Source organism: Adiantum capillus-veneris, chromosome 4, assembly GCF_014529385.1.
Source record: "Adiantum capillus-veneris isolate H3 chromosome 4, ASM1452938v2, whole genome shotgun sequence".
NCBI lineage: Eukaryota > Viridiplantae > Streptophyta > Polypodiopsida > Polypodiales > Pteridaceae > Adiantum > Adiantum capillus-veneris.
This window is the reverse complement of record NC_140934.1, coordinates 1,606,314-1,621,519: the sequence shown is the minus strand read 5'-3', so window position 1 is coordinate 1,621,519 and position 15,206 is coordinate 1,606,314. Positions and strand designations below refer to the sequence as shown.

Here is a 15,206-nt window from a genome sequence, read left to right as displayed (position 1 = left end):
TACTCTACCTCTGTACTCGATAAAGCAACTGTGGATTACTTCTTTTACTGCTCCATGTGTTAGCAGCACTCCCAAGTGAGAACATAAATCCGCTTGTAGATCTTCGATCGCTCACACTACTATCCCAATCTGCATCTATTGTCACGTGACACATCCAACCCTATGTGTCCGTGGACAAGCTACACCATAGCAAGGTTCCCGTCAGTCCAGTCGGTCTAGATTAGAAGTAATCTGGCACTTTTGTGAGTCTATTCGTAGACCGTGCATGCCCAGTCACTTAGTGTAGATGCATATCCTCTGGTTGCACACCGCATAAGCATAAGCATTTCCATCAGAGTCAGTTTGGGGATTTTTCCAGTGACTTTATCCTATTTTTCCCTATTTTTGACATTTTTCACTTATTTATTAAGTGGCTTTTGTTGGGAACTAAGTAGGGCAAATTGGGTAAGTTAATATATAAGCAAACCCAAGTTAGCACAATTGGGCAGATGAGCAAGGAGCACAACAGGCTTTCAAGCAACAGGTACTCCCTCCCTCTCTCAACAAGACCCTCTCCAAGCCTCCCTTGGTGAGCCATCCCGATCCAGCTCCTAGCGTTTTGCTCTAGCCATACTTCTCTCCACCTGGCGTTTCCACAAGCAACCATCGCCTAAGAGGCCAGCACCATTGGCGTTTTTACACCCCTTCAACAGCCCCAACCATTAGCGTTTTTGATCGCCAGCCAAGCTGTAGTATTCAGCGTTTTTACCTCAGTGTTTTCAGCATTGAAAACGCAGCAAGACAGCATTTTATAGCAGGTACAACAACGATTAAATTCAGCCCTAAGCCTGCTAATCTTCATCATTTTCAGCCTTCGACAGCAGCCATAAAAACGCAGCCTTGTTCTGCTAGTCTTCAACGTTTTTATCAGCCATAAGACCCATGACAAAACCAGGGATTTTCAGCCATATAAAAACAGCCCCAAGTTTGCAGATTTCAGCCCCAAGTTCTCCCAGATTCTCAGCCATTACCCCCTTGTGGACAACAGATAGAAGATCACTGAAATTCAGCCCTAAAGTCATCATCGTCGTCACCGACATAGTCACAAATTGCATTAGTCCATGCATCATCATTGTACAGCTTTGTGCAATCAAAATTAGACCACTCTCGCCGACGAGAGTGGGGCCTTCGGAGGAGGGTTTTACAACCTCTCGGGTGTCGTATCTCTCTTCTCTCTTGCTCTCAGTCTCGTACACGCACAATATCCACTCACTTTGTTCGTGATCATAGCACTCTCCATAAAGACGGAAGGCTCTCCCTTCCATAAGAACTAAAAGGAACCTTGAGCAAATATAGATCACTAATCTTGAGAAAATACCACATTCATTCCGCTGCACCTTACATTGGTATCAGAGCTTTGGAAGTGTTCTGTATTACTCAAGGAAAGAACCACAATAATTTTTTTTTTGCTTGTTGCAATCGCACGAACCAAGGTCGCTTCGGCGTGTCGATTCCTATTTGTGTTTTGTTGAAGAGTGACAGGAATCCCAAGAAAGAAGGGCTTGTCCAGCCTCCCCTTGTGTCTCTTTTCACTCATTGAAAGCGGACCATGCACTTATCGGCCGGACAATCGACGTGAGGTGGGAAAAAGCAACCTTGGTGTGAGCGCAAGGCCGCCAAGGGGTGCGCCTGCGGAAAAGAGTAGAACTCGAGTGAAGAGAAGATCCTTCTCAAACGCGATTTGCAAGCAAAAGAAAACCTCAAGAACCCCAAGACCCTCAAGAACCAAGTTCCTCGTGAACTTAAGGACCAAAGATCATAGTGCATGGTCGTCACCCGAAGCGGAATGGATACTTCGCATACATGTGATGAGCATGAGAGAGGCGACGAAGACTTTTCCCCACCAGGAGATTTTTTCAACCCTCCCCCTTCGCCATCTACGCCACCAAGTGTACCAAACCCTATGGAGGCAATGGTCAAGCAGATGATGGCCATGATGGATAGACAAGAAGCAAATCGCCTTGCTAGGGACCGCGAGCAAGAAGCAAATCGCCTTGCTCAAGACCGTGAGCGCGACGAAAGAAACGCAAGACTTGCCGCACAACAAGAAGACAATTGCCTTGTTTTAGAATGCGAGCGCGACGCACGCAAAGAAGGAAAACAACAAAGAAAGGCGGACGAGGCGGCAAGAAGCGCGGCCTTGGAGGCCGATCGTCAAGCTCAAAGATTGGCTTTGGAGATGGAGCGTGAAGCCCAAAGAGAGCTACGCACTCAAGAATTGCTTCGACAAGCGCTAGCCTCGAAAACCGAACCACCCAAAGATCGTGGAAGTTCCTCAAGTGGTGCGAGCCACGATGCGGATTCCAACAACCCGGTCACAGAAAAGTTGACCTTCAGTAAGTATGACGGTAAGATGGATGCTACGGTTATTCATTCTTGGTTGCATCAATTTAATGCTTATTTTGCGACAATTAAGAAGACAGGCAATAGCAAAGTTTTGATGGCAGCTCTGTACCTTGCCGGTGGTGCCATTAATTGGTACCACGCATGGCAAGAGGCACAGTGTTAGGTGCAGCGGAATGATTGTTTGCGCTTTGCTCAAGATGAGTGCTCCGAACTATACTCAAGGTTCCTTTTACTTCTTATGGAAGGGAGAGCCTTCCATTCTTAATGGAAAGTGCTATGATCACAACAAAGTGAATGGACACTGTGCGTGCAAGTGTATGAGATTGAGAGATAGAGAGAGAAGAGAGATACGACACCAGAGACGTTGTGAAACCCTCCTCCGAAGGCCCCACTCTCGTCGGCGAGAGTGGTCTACTTATTGATTGCACAAAGTGGTACAATGACGATGCAATGGACTGATGCAATCTAAGACTATGCCGATGACGACGACGGTGATGACGACGACGACTTTAGGGCTGAAATCTGTGATCTTCTATCTGCTGAATTTCGGGACTGTTCGGTGGGTTTTTATAGGCTGAAAATGAGGTTCTTCTGTAACCACCTAGGGCTGAATCTGCTGCTAATCCTGCATGCTGAAAACGCCGAGTCTTCTGCTGCAAAAGGACTGAAAACCAAAAACACTGGGCTGCCTGCTATCGCTAGCAAAAACGCTAGGCTGTTCTAGATCTGTTGCTGGCGATCATGGCTGAAAACGCCAGGACTGTGGAGGTCTTGGCGATGTCAACTGAAAACGCTAGGCTGGGTATCTGTGGCGAGGATGGAGACCAAAAACTCCAAGGGTGCTGATGGGGGTTCCTACTGAGAAGGTGCTTGTTGAGAGGGAAGCTCCTGCTGCCTCTTCTCCAGAAAGTGCTAACTTGGGTTTGCTTATATATTAACTTAGCAAAGTTTCCCTACCTACTTTTGTTGGAAAGTCACTTAAAAATAATAAGTGAAAATAACCAAAAATAGGAAAATAGGCTAAATGCACTGGAAAATTCCCCTAACTGATGCTAATGGATTCTTATGGGAATTCCGATGATCATGTTGCGTGAAACCGGAGGATATGCATCTATGCTAAGTGACTGGGCATGCACGGTCTACGAATAGACTCACAAAAATGCCAAATCACTTCTAATCTAGACTTGACTGGACTGATTGAACCCTAATCATGCTGTAGCTTGTCCACGGACACATACAGTTGGATGTGTCACGTGACATCCCCTCCTTTTCAAAGTGAGGTACAGGTACTGAACTGTATGGTGTCGAGGGAGATCGCCAATAGCATCCGAAATCCTGGAAGGGACTCTTTGCCGGCCCACTCATTGCATCTGACACTTGCTCCTTTTGTACTACTGAGAACTATAGCTATTCTTGTTGTTGGTTCTATTGAAGATTTCTGTCCTGCTTTTTCCATGGTCTCATCTTGATCTAAATGTGTCTCTATGAAAGGTGGCTTGAGACTTTGTTTTCCAATTTGACTTTCATTAGCTGATTTAGCTGGCAATGAGTGATTGATCTTTGAATTTCCTATTTCTTCCTGGTTGTCTGCAACCTCGTTCTTCTTAACTTTTGGCTTTGGTGGCATTCTCTGCTCAATATCTATCGTGGTTGCTCTTTGCTCTGTTTCATCTGCACTTGTTATTGTCTGATTTGCTTTAAGCTCTTCTGCAATTCTGTTCAATAAAGATGTATCATCTTCAATAAGATCTTCCATTTGAATTATGCTTCAGGACTTTGTGATGTCGTCCGCGGGTGACCAGTCTTGGTCTTCATTCTTTGTTGTCTCTGAAGACTGCATCCTATTTACATTCTGTATCTCTGACATATTCTGGGCCATTGGCATTCCTATTATGATGTCGTCTGGCATATCCTTTGTTGTTACCACATGAAATTGAGCTATGATTATATGTGAACTTACTTCAATGGTGGTGGAGATGATTCCTCAGCATTATGCTCGTTTGTCTCCAGATATGCTCACAAATTCAGGAGCATCTTCCAACTATGGTTGTCCACATCTTTTCCAAGTGTGAAAAGGGTTATTGTCTAACTGAAAATCTAGCTTTACTTCACTTGACAACTTTTCTTCGTTTTCACCAACAATGTTGCACTTGATCGTCTCAGGATTTGTGTCTGAATTGACTGTTTTTGTTGTGGCAGTGTCCTTTGGTTGAGCTTTATCTGCATTTTCTTTGCTTTGACCACCTACTCCTACTTCCATTGATGTCGACTCGTATTGCTGTAATACTACACTTTTTTCTTACAATTGATGAGCATTGTCTCCCTGCATGTGAGTAACCTTTGATCTTAAAAGATCCATTGTACTTTCTAGTAGAATCTGTCTCTTCGGAGGAGATTTTTGTGGGTGACCTTTGTGTAGCTTTCCGAACTTTAGCTTCTATTGACTTTGACTTTTTTGTCACCTGTTCTGGCAGCTTGAGGCTTTGCATCATCTTCAAATAGTCTTTGACTTCAGTCGGGCCATCCGTAAGGGTTTGTACAAGGTCATGAACCTGTTGGTATTCATTGCCATCTGTATCTTGATATGCATATGTGAGCTTGGTCACATGTAACTGTTCGAACACTATTGGATTTGTCGGCTTTTGACTTTGACTTGTGGAGATCAGCTGAAACTTTTGTCCTTGATGATCTTCATATAAACATTTGTCTGCAGATTTTGAGGGAACCTAATCCAATTGGAAACTTCCAACAACCATATGATCTTTCAATGGTTTCTGCTTTGAAGGAGTTTGTTGGCTAGAAGCTCTAGGGCTTCTAACTGATGTAGCATTTCCTGGTAGCTTGACGGATTTACCGCTTCCCCCTTCCTAGGGTGATCACTATAGCTTGCTTCATTGTAAGAGTTCAAAATTGTTTGGCTTTGGTTTATGTCATCATGGAGGATAATTAAATGATTGTATTTCTATTTTATTTTTCAAAAACCGGTTTATAATTTTTGCTGGCTCAATGTAATTTCATTTTATTTTTGAAAACCCTTGTAATTTTATTCCTTTTCTCGCAAAAGCTTTGTAATTATGAAAAAACCCGAGTATGGGTCTGAAAAGAGGCATTTTGAGTGTCTCGAGAGCGTCAAAACGTGTTCAAAATGGTCCCTGGTCATAGTATGGGCGCCCAGACACTTCTTGAAGCCATTTAAAAGCCAAAAATGTAAATCTGAATACTCATAATTTGGGATTTGAGTCAAAAAACGGGATTGCTCTCTGTGCTTTTTCTACATCGGCTTCTGTGTGTTAGGGAGGTATTGTGGACTCGCAAGGAGGCTTCCTATTCGCGACTTGGCTTATCATGAGCGTCGACTACGCACGAGGAGCGCCCCATCTTACCCGGCGTAGATGAAGAGGTGAGTGACACACCTTCTTCTTCTTTCTCTTTGTTCAAGAATATCCCTCTTGTTGTGTGTGTGCGTATATGGTAATGTATGCTCACTCACGGTCGTAGCACAAGTCCCGACGACACTCCTCTTGCTTTGTATAACCTTCCTGCATAAGGAAGTGAAGCAAAGAAGAGGAAAAGTTAGCGTATCTCCTGCATCCGCTCCGCCTACATAAGGGGAGAGGAGTGGGAGAGGGCTTAATATTTGGCGCTGCTGCCGGGGAAGCAAGTTCTTGACAACAAAGAGAAGGATATCGTCTACGCATAGTGGCCGTATCCCTCTTGCTATGTGCATGGGTATCTATTCGTGAAGAAGCCTCTTCGTAGACAGATACGCATACGCATATGTGTTAGTGAAAAAACATGTGTACATAGGTTGAATGTATGTGGAATGAATTGAATATGATATAGGGATGTTATGGTTATGATTAGAGAGTGTTAGAATGTTGAAAATCATGGTTATGGTGCGTGCATAACGCCCATTTCCTTGCAAGAACGGAAAAACGCAGGTTTTTTCCCCTCTTCGAGACCACTTTTCGGCGGCCCGGCATACTCAATTGGTAGAGGTGATGACCGAGGTGAATAGATAGGCTTAAAGAACATGTTAAGAAGATATGAATAGAGATTTGGTTTGTGTGTAACAGATTGGCGGATATATAGTTATGGTAGGATGAAAGATGACTTCCAAATCTGACTTTTTTGGATAATTAGTGAACGTACGTTCACTAATCGAGCTCTAACTCATCAAAGGTATGTCCAAACGCATATCCGTTTGATGAGGGAGCTTCGGAGAGTTGTGTAGATGTCCATATGATATTCATATGACCTTATGCGTTGTCGTTTGGGTCCTTCACTACACATCCCGGGAAGAGGTTAAAGAAATGGTAGAATTTTGTAGATAAAAGAGAGTCTAGATCCGCTCTAGCGCACAAACGAGCATCATCATTTAGGTAGCGATGATTGGGGTGTATAGCCTTAGTCCTAAGCTACGCGAGGTGATAATCGGGATCCAATTTGACGCCCAGAGCAAGCGGTAACACTTCGTCTACGCATGTAGGCGTCTGTTCTTGAAGCTTTTTTTTAAAAAAGCAAACGTAAATTCGCTTCTATGTACTGAAACAAGATCCAATTGAGATGTGACTTCATAAACATATCCAATAGAGTGTTTAGAACTTGGCTGAACCATCTCATCTCATTCCGGTGCGATTCGGGTCGGATCGGAGTCGGGGACGGTCATTTTTGGCTCCCGGAACGCCTGTGCCGGTGCCCAAGTAGACCGTATGAGAACGAGTGATTCGGCAATCCAATAAGGGCAAGGATTAGTAGGAGTGAAGTAGGGTATGAGAAGAATATGCCTACAAAACAGCTCGGCGATCCGGACCCGTATGCTCAACTTATACGCGCCTGAAATTGGGTGTCCGTCGCTTTACGTCTACGCGTGAACGGCTGAAAGATTAGTAGATTAGTGATAGATTAGTAGTATACTCATCGAAGCAGACGACTTGATACCCAACTTGTACGTTTCACACTTGTGGCCGCCCGCCCCTGTTCGGCCGCCCGTCGGCCACCGCCGGCGCCCGAAATTTAAAAAAAAATCAAAAAACATCCCCTCCTTTTGCTCTTTTCATTCTTATTTTTAGCACCATTAAGCGCCGAAAAACCCCCTCCGAGTGCCTGCTCGTAGCACCGGGAACGCGTTCCGGACACTCCGCTGCCCGCTCGCCGTGATTTTCCAATCGTAACCTCGCAACCTTTCCCCACCCAGGAACGCGTGTGTAATCTACCATAAATTTTCTAGCCCTTTTTGTTAATTTTTTATATTTTTCTATTTAATTTTAATTATAATTGTAATTTTTATTTTATTATTTATTTTAAATTATTTTTCTCTCCACCTCTCTCGCTCACCCACAGACACACACACACACCCTTTCTCTCTATTAATCTCTCTCTTCCTCTTTTCACTATATCCTTATTATTTTTTTGTCATTTTTGTATCTTGTATTTTTAATTTTATTTACTTAATTTTAATTTTATTATTTTTTATTATCTTTATTATATTTTCTCTCTCTTTCGGTATCTTATTTTCTTTTCCATCTTCCCTTTCTCTCCCTTTCCCTTTCTTTTTCCTCTCTCTCTCTCTCTCTCTCATCCGATCTCTCTCTCCCCTTTTCTTTGTTTTATTCTTAATTTTTTATTTTTGTCATTCTTAAAAAATAAAATAAAATAATATTTATTCTCTCTTTCTCTCTCCCTATCTCCCTTCCCCTCGCTTTTTTTCTCTCGCTCTCTCCTTCTCCCTCTTTCCCTTTCTCTCTCTCTCTTTTTTTTTTTCTTTTCTCTTATTTTTTTCATGCACCTCTTTTATCCCTTAGGAGGTGTGAATACCTCCTAAGGGGACTTGTACTTAGGTACCCATACACACACACACACACACTCCTGCGTCCGCACCCGAGAAAAAAAAACTGCGCCCACACACACCCGTGCCCAACGCCCGCGTCCATATTTAAAAAAGAAAGAAAGAAAGAAATAAATAAATAAATTATATAAAAAAAACCCACGTCCACACACACGTGTGCCTACAGGCGCCCACGTCTCGCATCCGTGCCCATTTAAAAAATAAATAAATAAATAAATAAATAAATATATAGAACTTTAAAGAAAAAACAACCCCGCGTCCACACACACCCGCGCCTGACGCTCACACCCCGCGCCCGTGCCCATATTATTTTTTAAAAAAAATCCGCACCCACACACCCGCACTGGGAGCCCATACTTACCCTATTTAAATACCTACCTATTAAACTTTTAAAAGCCTAAAAGTACAGTCTATGCTTTTAGCTTTTAAACTTTAGCTTTTAAAGTTTAAAGCTTTTAGCTTTTAACTTTGGCTTTTAAAACTCAAGGAAGTTTTTAAAAAGGAAAAATTTGTGGGATCCTTCCTCCCTCTCCCACTCACACGATTAATCCCCGAACAAGAAGGGACGACCGGGGACTAGCTGACACTACCGCAAGGGAAGGCAAGGGTGCACACACGTGCGTAACAATTCACAAAACACCAGCCCGTATGCACAAGAAGAGGAGATTTTTACCGTTTTAAAAGATTGAAGTTCTAATTTGGAAGGTAATTTTCTCATTATTAATTCTTTGTGTATATTTATCCACACGGATATACATTACCATCGAAAAGTATATACGCGCACGTGCGCACGCACACACACACACTTAATTAAGCACTCGCACATAAAGTAGACATGCACACGCTTAACCCTTGGTGGATGTAGACGCGCGCTCTGATTTTGCAAACGGCATTTCGACGTACGATCACATTTTTTGTTTCGTCTTTTATTTTTATTCAGTAAAACTATAGAAAAGTCCATAAAAATCAGAAAACCCAACTAAAATCAAACATAAAAAATAGAAACTTACAAAAACTCAAAAAACATGAAACACCAAAAAATACTCTTGATCCCATAGTAGATCCCAGATGTGTACAGTGTAAGGTTAAGTGTAAGAAAAAACACGAGCAGTGCGCGTGTGAGTGTAGACCCCTACATTTCCAGCGACACTACCCGTCCTTTCCCTTCCATACATCAAGCCAAACCGTGAGTGTCCTATTGACAGTTAAGCAAAGACAAATCCAACGCCCGTTGGGGTTGGGACTCCTACGTATACTGCTCTGATACTCCTTTGGGAGAATATTGTGGTAAACTCCTGTTAATCACAACCCATAAGAGTTATCAAGATAGACCCATTACTGATTTGGACATCAACTTAGATACTCTGTTACCGCCCGGCCATCAAGATCAGGATCCTAGCACTTGGAATATAACAGAGACCATAGAAAACTTAAACATCTAAACTCTTTAGGCTTTCCACTTGTTGCTTACGACGAAGAGATAGACGAGAGGGGAAACCTATTGAACTCATGTGCAAGGTTCGTTGTGAGAAACATCTACAGTGCACGTGTGAGTGTAGACTTCTTCACCTTCAACGTCGCACCACACTCTACTACGTGCCCAAGAATCTCCCATAGCACCTTGATATCCATTGAGCAAAGACAAATCCACACATTGGTGTTGGGATTCCTACGTGTACGCGAGTTACCAATGCCATGGGAGGACTATTTGTCAAATAGCCCGTAAGAACCGCTTTCAGCGGCGGCCATTGACAATACTAGATATCCCTAGCGAAACTTCATCTCCCCCAGTCCAAACCCAAGAAGAAAAGACTCAATAAGGGCCACCCCACTCCCGAATCATCTCATGTGTAGAGAGTTCTAGACGCTAGTTGCTAAGACGCTATTTTGAAAAATGTCCTACAACGGCGAATTATATAATCATTTCCTAGAATGTTGGTATAATGGTCACTAACCGACCTGTGTATTGTAGTGTCTCAAGGCTTCCATGCATATGGGTCCGTTAGTGTGGGGCCTTCAAATCTAGCTATCACCTCTACCATTAAGCTCCCCATATCACTTGCCATCCCCCCAATGTGCGCTTGTAGTTACACACCACCCCGTCTACACCTACAAGGCCTTTGTATCTTAGTAGACAAAGCTCCCATCACTCAGACAGATCTGGAGGAGGAGGTGGTGGGGGTTGTTGTGGGGTGGAGGGAGCTACTAATGCTTCATCCCCACAATGTCAACGACCATCTCTCGTTGTGGATCACCGGGTTATAGAAGGTCTAGGGCGTCTAAAACTCGAGCGGGTGCATCACGTCGTCTCATGGACACAACCCCCCTTAGGGCAATCATACACATACAATGCGTTAGGAGACATAATAGAGAACAAAGAGGACAAGGAGGTATTACTGTTTCAATTGGATGTCCTCCGGAAATGGGATGACATCAGTGATGAGAGGAAAAACTAGCTCATTCAGTTCTTACATAAAGAGTAGGGGTGGGGGTGGGGGTGGGGGGGGGGCTTGAGTGGGCATTGCCTTATGTAATGTCCTTGTTGGCTATAGTAAAAGCATACATTTGGGAGACTCTTTTACGTAATCTCTTTCTTAATACATTTTGCTTATTTGCATGTAATATTAATGCTATCAGGGAGATCAGCGTTAATGTCAATCTTTACCAGAACTCAGGGAGTGCTATCTTGGATTGATTTCTAAGATTGGGTGGGTGCCAAGGCTTTTCCCAGAGGGGCTAAAACTTTCTTCATTAAAGGGTAAAAGGTCAAATGGTAGATTCAAAAGCACCACCCGCATAAGGAATTGATTAGGCTTAGAATTGATATGGAAAACTTCATGGTACCATTTTTAACAAGCATACATAGGAGTTTCTTATGCACCACTATCGAAAACCTAAAGCATGCAAGGGAATCTCTTTGGATTTGAAGAGAAATATGAAGTAGTTTTTGGGCAGATACCAAGTCATTACACTTTCAATACCTCTATTTTCCATTTGCTTTCTTACCCATGCTCACAATAGTTCAATAGGGGGTCTAGGGCAATCAATGCTCGGCCTAGTAATCTATAGAAACTTCCTTGTTTAAGGAATCAAAAAGAGCTATAGAGATGGAGTTACTTCAACTTGAATGGTTTCCTCCATCATGATGATGATGATCTCCTTGGCTTGGCTCCTTGTCAAGGTTGGAGGGAATCTCCCTCCTATCCTGGAGAACTATCTTGGTCATTCATTCCACCAGCTTGTCCCACATATGTTGACAAATGTACGGGTCTTTGGGTGTCACTTTGGTTACCTCCCTCTTCACTATTGAGGGCACCATGCAGGGCACCATGCAGGACATGGGAGGAAAAGGAGTGTGCAGGTGGGGCAAAGTTAGGATTGTGTGCTTCAATAAAAAGGGGGTTGAGGTCATATCTAGGGCTTTAGCCCTAATTCCATTAGCAATCCAACCATTGATTGCCATGCATGAGGGAAGCCCATGATCTGTCATCATGGTTAGGGCTCTCACTACTTTGTTTTTGCTTATCGTAAATAGGTCTTTTCCATCTTGTTTGAGTCTTTTCCACTACATTTGATTTTTAGGCCATGTGCCCCAAAGGGTCACAACTCGGCCTGTCACACATGAGGGTGGAAAACTAGCTTGGTTAGAAAGGTTAATCATATTTATTAGACCTAAACCTGACCCTAACCCTCTCTCTTTCTTCTATCATCCTAATAGTATTTTTTCTAGAAGCCTAGTTTGATGCACCGATACTAGACCCGTTCCAAGTGGCAGATGAGTTATTATGCAAATTCATGCTACCTTGGCAAAGTTCACTATGGTGAGGTATATTTGTAAAAAGGTGATGTAAAGGGGAACAAGAGGCAGAGAGTATATATGATCATATCTCAAGATAATGTGTAGCACCATTTATCTGTTGATAGTTGTCATGGGCTCCTATAGAAGTCCCTTCTTTCACACACATTAAGGATTTTAGAAAGGGATTGCTCAAAGAGAGTAGGTTACTCAATGTAACAACATTTTAGATGGAAATTCAAGAGGAACCATAGTTTGATCCAAGTCCATGGAAAGGATTTTTATCTATTTAGGGTTAATCCCATTGCCTATAGAACTATGAGTAGGCTTATTGATAAATGTGGACATGTCATGTTACAAATACTATCATGAAAGTACGCATATAATTGAAAGGATTTTTATCTATTTAGGGTTAATCCCATTGCCTATAGAACTATGAGTAGGCTTATTGATAAATATGGACATGTCATGTTACAAATACTATTATGAAAGTATGCATATAATTAAATTGTAAAAAAGTGTGACACATTAGGACTACAATAAGGTTTAAGTTACAATATCATGCTTCAATATATTGTATTTAGTTACATTACAAAGTGGTCAAATATGGAAAGATCCTCTTATTTAATTACAAAAGGGAGTATCAAAATATACTCGCTTCATGTGGATGGCTTGATTGCAAGAGGTCTTGAGACATTTTCATTTTGTCTAGTACAAGGACACACATTGAGAAGCCTCCTTCTATTGCGATATTTGATTTATTATCTAAGCCTCAACATCATCTCTCTGTCTTAGCCAGCCTCTCAATTCTTGGAAATTCCCAGATTGTATTTTAGGTAAAGTGGAAAAATTCTCATTTCCAGATTGGTCAAATTCTAATGTTTCAAAAAATAAATAATGGTTCTTTTTTATATTATTGAAGTAAAGCTATGTTATTCATATTCCAGTGATGTTAATAAGTAGGTTTATGTAAATTCCATATCGTTGAAGATATAATCTAACCTTGGCCATTCTTTTGAGTTTTCCTAAGGTCATTATTTGATTTTTCCTAAGACAATTTTTTAGAATACTCCTTTGATCCACACACACACACACACACTAGCATTGGACAATTGATATACTAATAACTCAGCGAATCGTCCTGAGGCCATTCTATAGAGGTCCCTTATGTCTCTCTCTCTCTCTCTCTCTCACACACACACACACACACACACACACACACACAGATTTGATTGGCTAGCTATTAGGCTAATCTTACATGTTGGACAACTAATACCATCATTGGACAATTGATATACTAAATAATCCAAATAATTGGTTTAAGGCCATTTTTAAAAGTCCCTTATTTCACACACACACACACACACAAAGATTTGATTGTCCAGCTATTAGGCTAATCTTGCATGTTAGATAGTTGATACCATCATTGGACAATTGATATACTATATAATCCAAAGAATGGTCCTAAGGTTATTCTTTATAAGTCCCTTCTTTCACACACACACACACACACACACACACTCACTAAAAGATTCGATTATCTAGCTATCAGGCTAATCTTACATGTTAGATAATTGATACCATCATTGGATAATTGATATACTATATAATCCAAAGAATGGTCCTAAGGTTATTCTTTATAAGTCCCTTCTTTCTCTCTCTCTCTCTCTCTTTCTCTCTCTCTCTCTCTCTCTCACACACACACACACACTCAAAGATTTGATTATTTAGCTATCAAGCTAATCTTACATGTTAGACAATTGATACCATCATTGGATAATAGATAACTAAATAATCTTAAGAATAGTCCTAAGGCATCTATCCCATTCCCACATTCAAAATGTACTTACGGTAACCATGCTTGGGTATGTGTTCATGCCAACATGGCTGTGTGGACATGCTCCATACTCATGATGTGCAAGACTAGATTTTGTGCATGAAAGTATCACTATTTGATGCTTTTGTGTATGCATGAAGGAATGGTATTTCTTGGCCTATTGGTATCAAAAGAATGTCCCAAGAGCCATTCTTGAAGCAATTTTGCAATATAAAAAGGCAAAGATATGTACAAAGAATGTGCTTATAGTAAGCATATGTGTTCGTGCCAGAATGGGGCCCAAAGGCCATTCTTATTTGTTTTGAACTTTCAAGAATGTCTTGGGACCATTATTTGCATGTTTGTGTGTGTGCATAAGTGCAAGCAAGAATGGCCATTCTTTGGATGTTTGTGTGTGTTTGCAAGCCACAATGTCCCTAGGGCCGTTCTTGGGTAATACACATTAAAAAATGACCTTACATTGAATAATTAATAAGTAGAGACAATATTTAAAGGTGAAGAGATGCACAGATGTATAAAAAAAGTGCTTAGGGTAAGCATGTCCGGGCATGTGTTCATGCTAGAATGGCCCTTAGCCAATTCTCCATAGTGAAGATGTCACGTGACACATCCAACCCTATGTGTCCGTGGACGAGCTATAGCACGACAAGGGTTCAGTCAGTCCAGTCAGTCTAGATTTAGAAGTGATCTGACACTTTTGTGAGTCTATTCATAGACCGTGCATGCCCAGTCACTTAGTGTAGATGCATATCCTCTGGTTGCACACAGCATGATCATAAGCATTCCCATCAGAATCCATCAGAATCCTTCAGGGGAATTTTCCAATGCATTTAGCCTATTTTCCCTATTTTGGACATTTTTCACTTATTATTTTTAGGTGACTTTTTGTTGGAAAGTAGGTAGGGCAAATTGAGTAAGTTTGTATATAAGAAACTCTAGACTAGCACTATTTGGCAGAAGAGGCAACAGGAGCCAAGCTCCGCAGGCAACTTCTCAACAAGAACTTGGTGGATTTCCTCCAAGCACAAAAGAACCATCCCCCTTTCACTAGCGTTTTTGGAAAGCATCACAGCTTGGCGTTTTTGCATCAACAGTCCTCGCCGCAGTCAAGCCTAGGCCTGGCGTTTTTGCATCATCATCATCTCCACAAGAACCCCATCAGATGGCGTTTTTGGAAGAGCTTCCCTAGCGTTTTTGCAGAGCCCCCCTTAGCGTTTTTGGATTGTCACAGCGCTTGCAGATTACAGCCTTTTCAGCCACAGCATGCAGCGATTTCAACAGTAGGAAAACCCTAAAGAAACCTCAGTTTTTAGCCCTAAGCCTGCAGATTTTCAGCGTCA

At 41.9% G+C, this 15,206-nt stretch overlaps 1 protein-coding gene across 4 annotated transcripts in view; it reads left to right on the top strand.

Moving 5' to 3' along the window:
• Positions 1-5,622: 5,622 nt before the first annotated feature.
• LOC147458603 (uncharacterized) overlaps positions 5,623-15,206 on the top strand; it is a 69,731-nt gene continuing 60,147 nt past the window's right edge. For all 4 annotated transcript variants that reach the window (XR_015187758.1, XR_015187757.1, XM_086510057.1 and 1 more), the window contains exon 1: positions 5,623-5,785. The gene's annotated coding sequence lies outside the window, so the exon portion shown is untranslated. The remainder of the gene's footprint in view (positions 5,786-15,206) is intronic.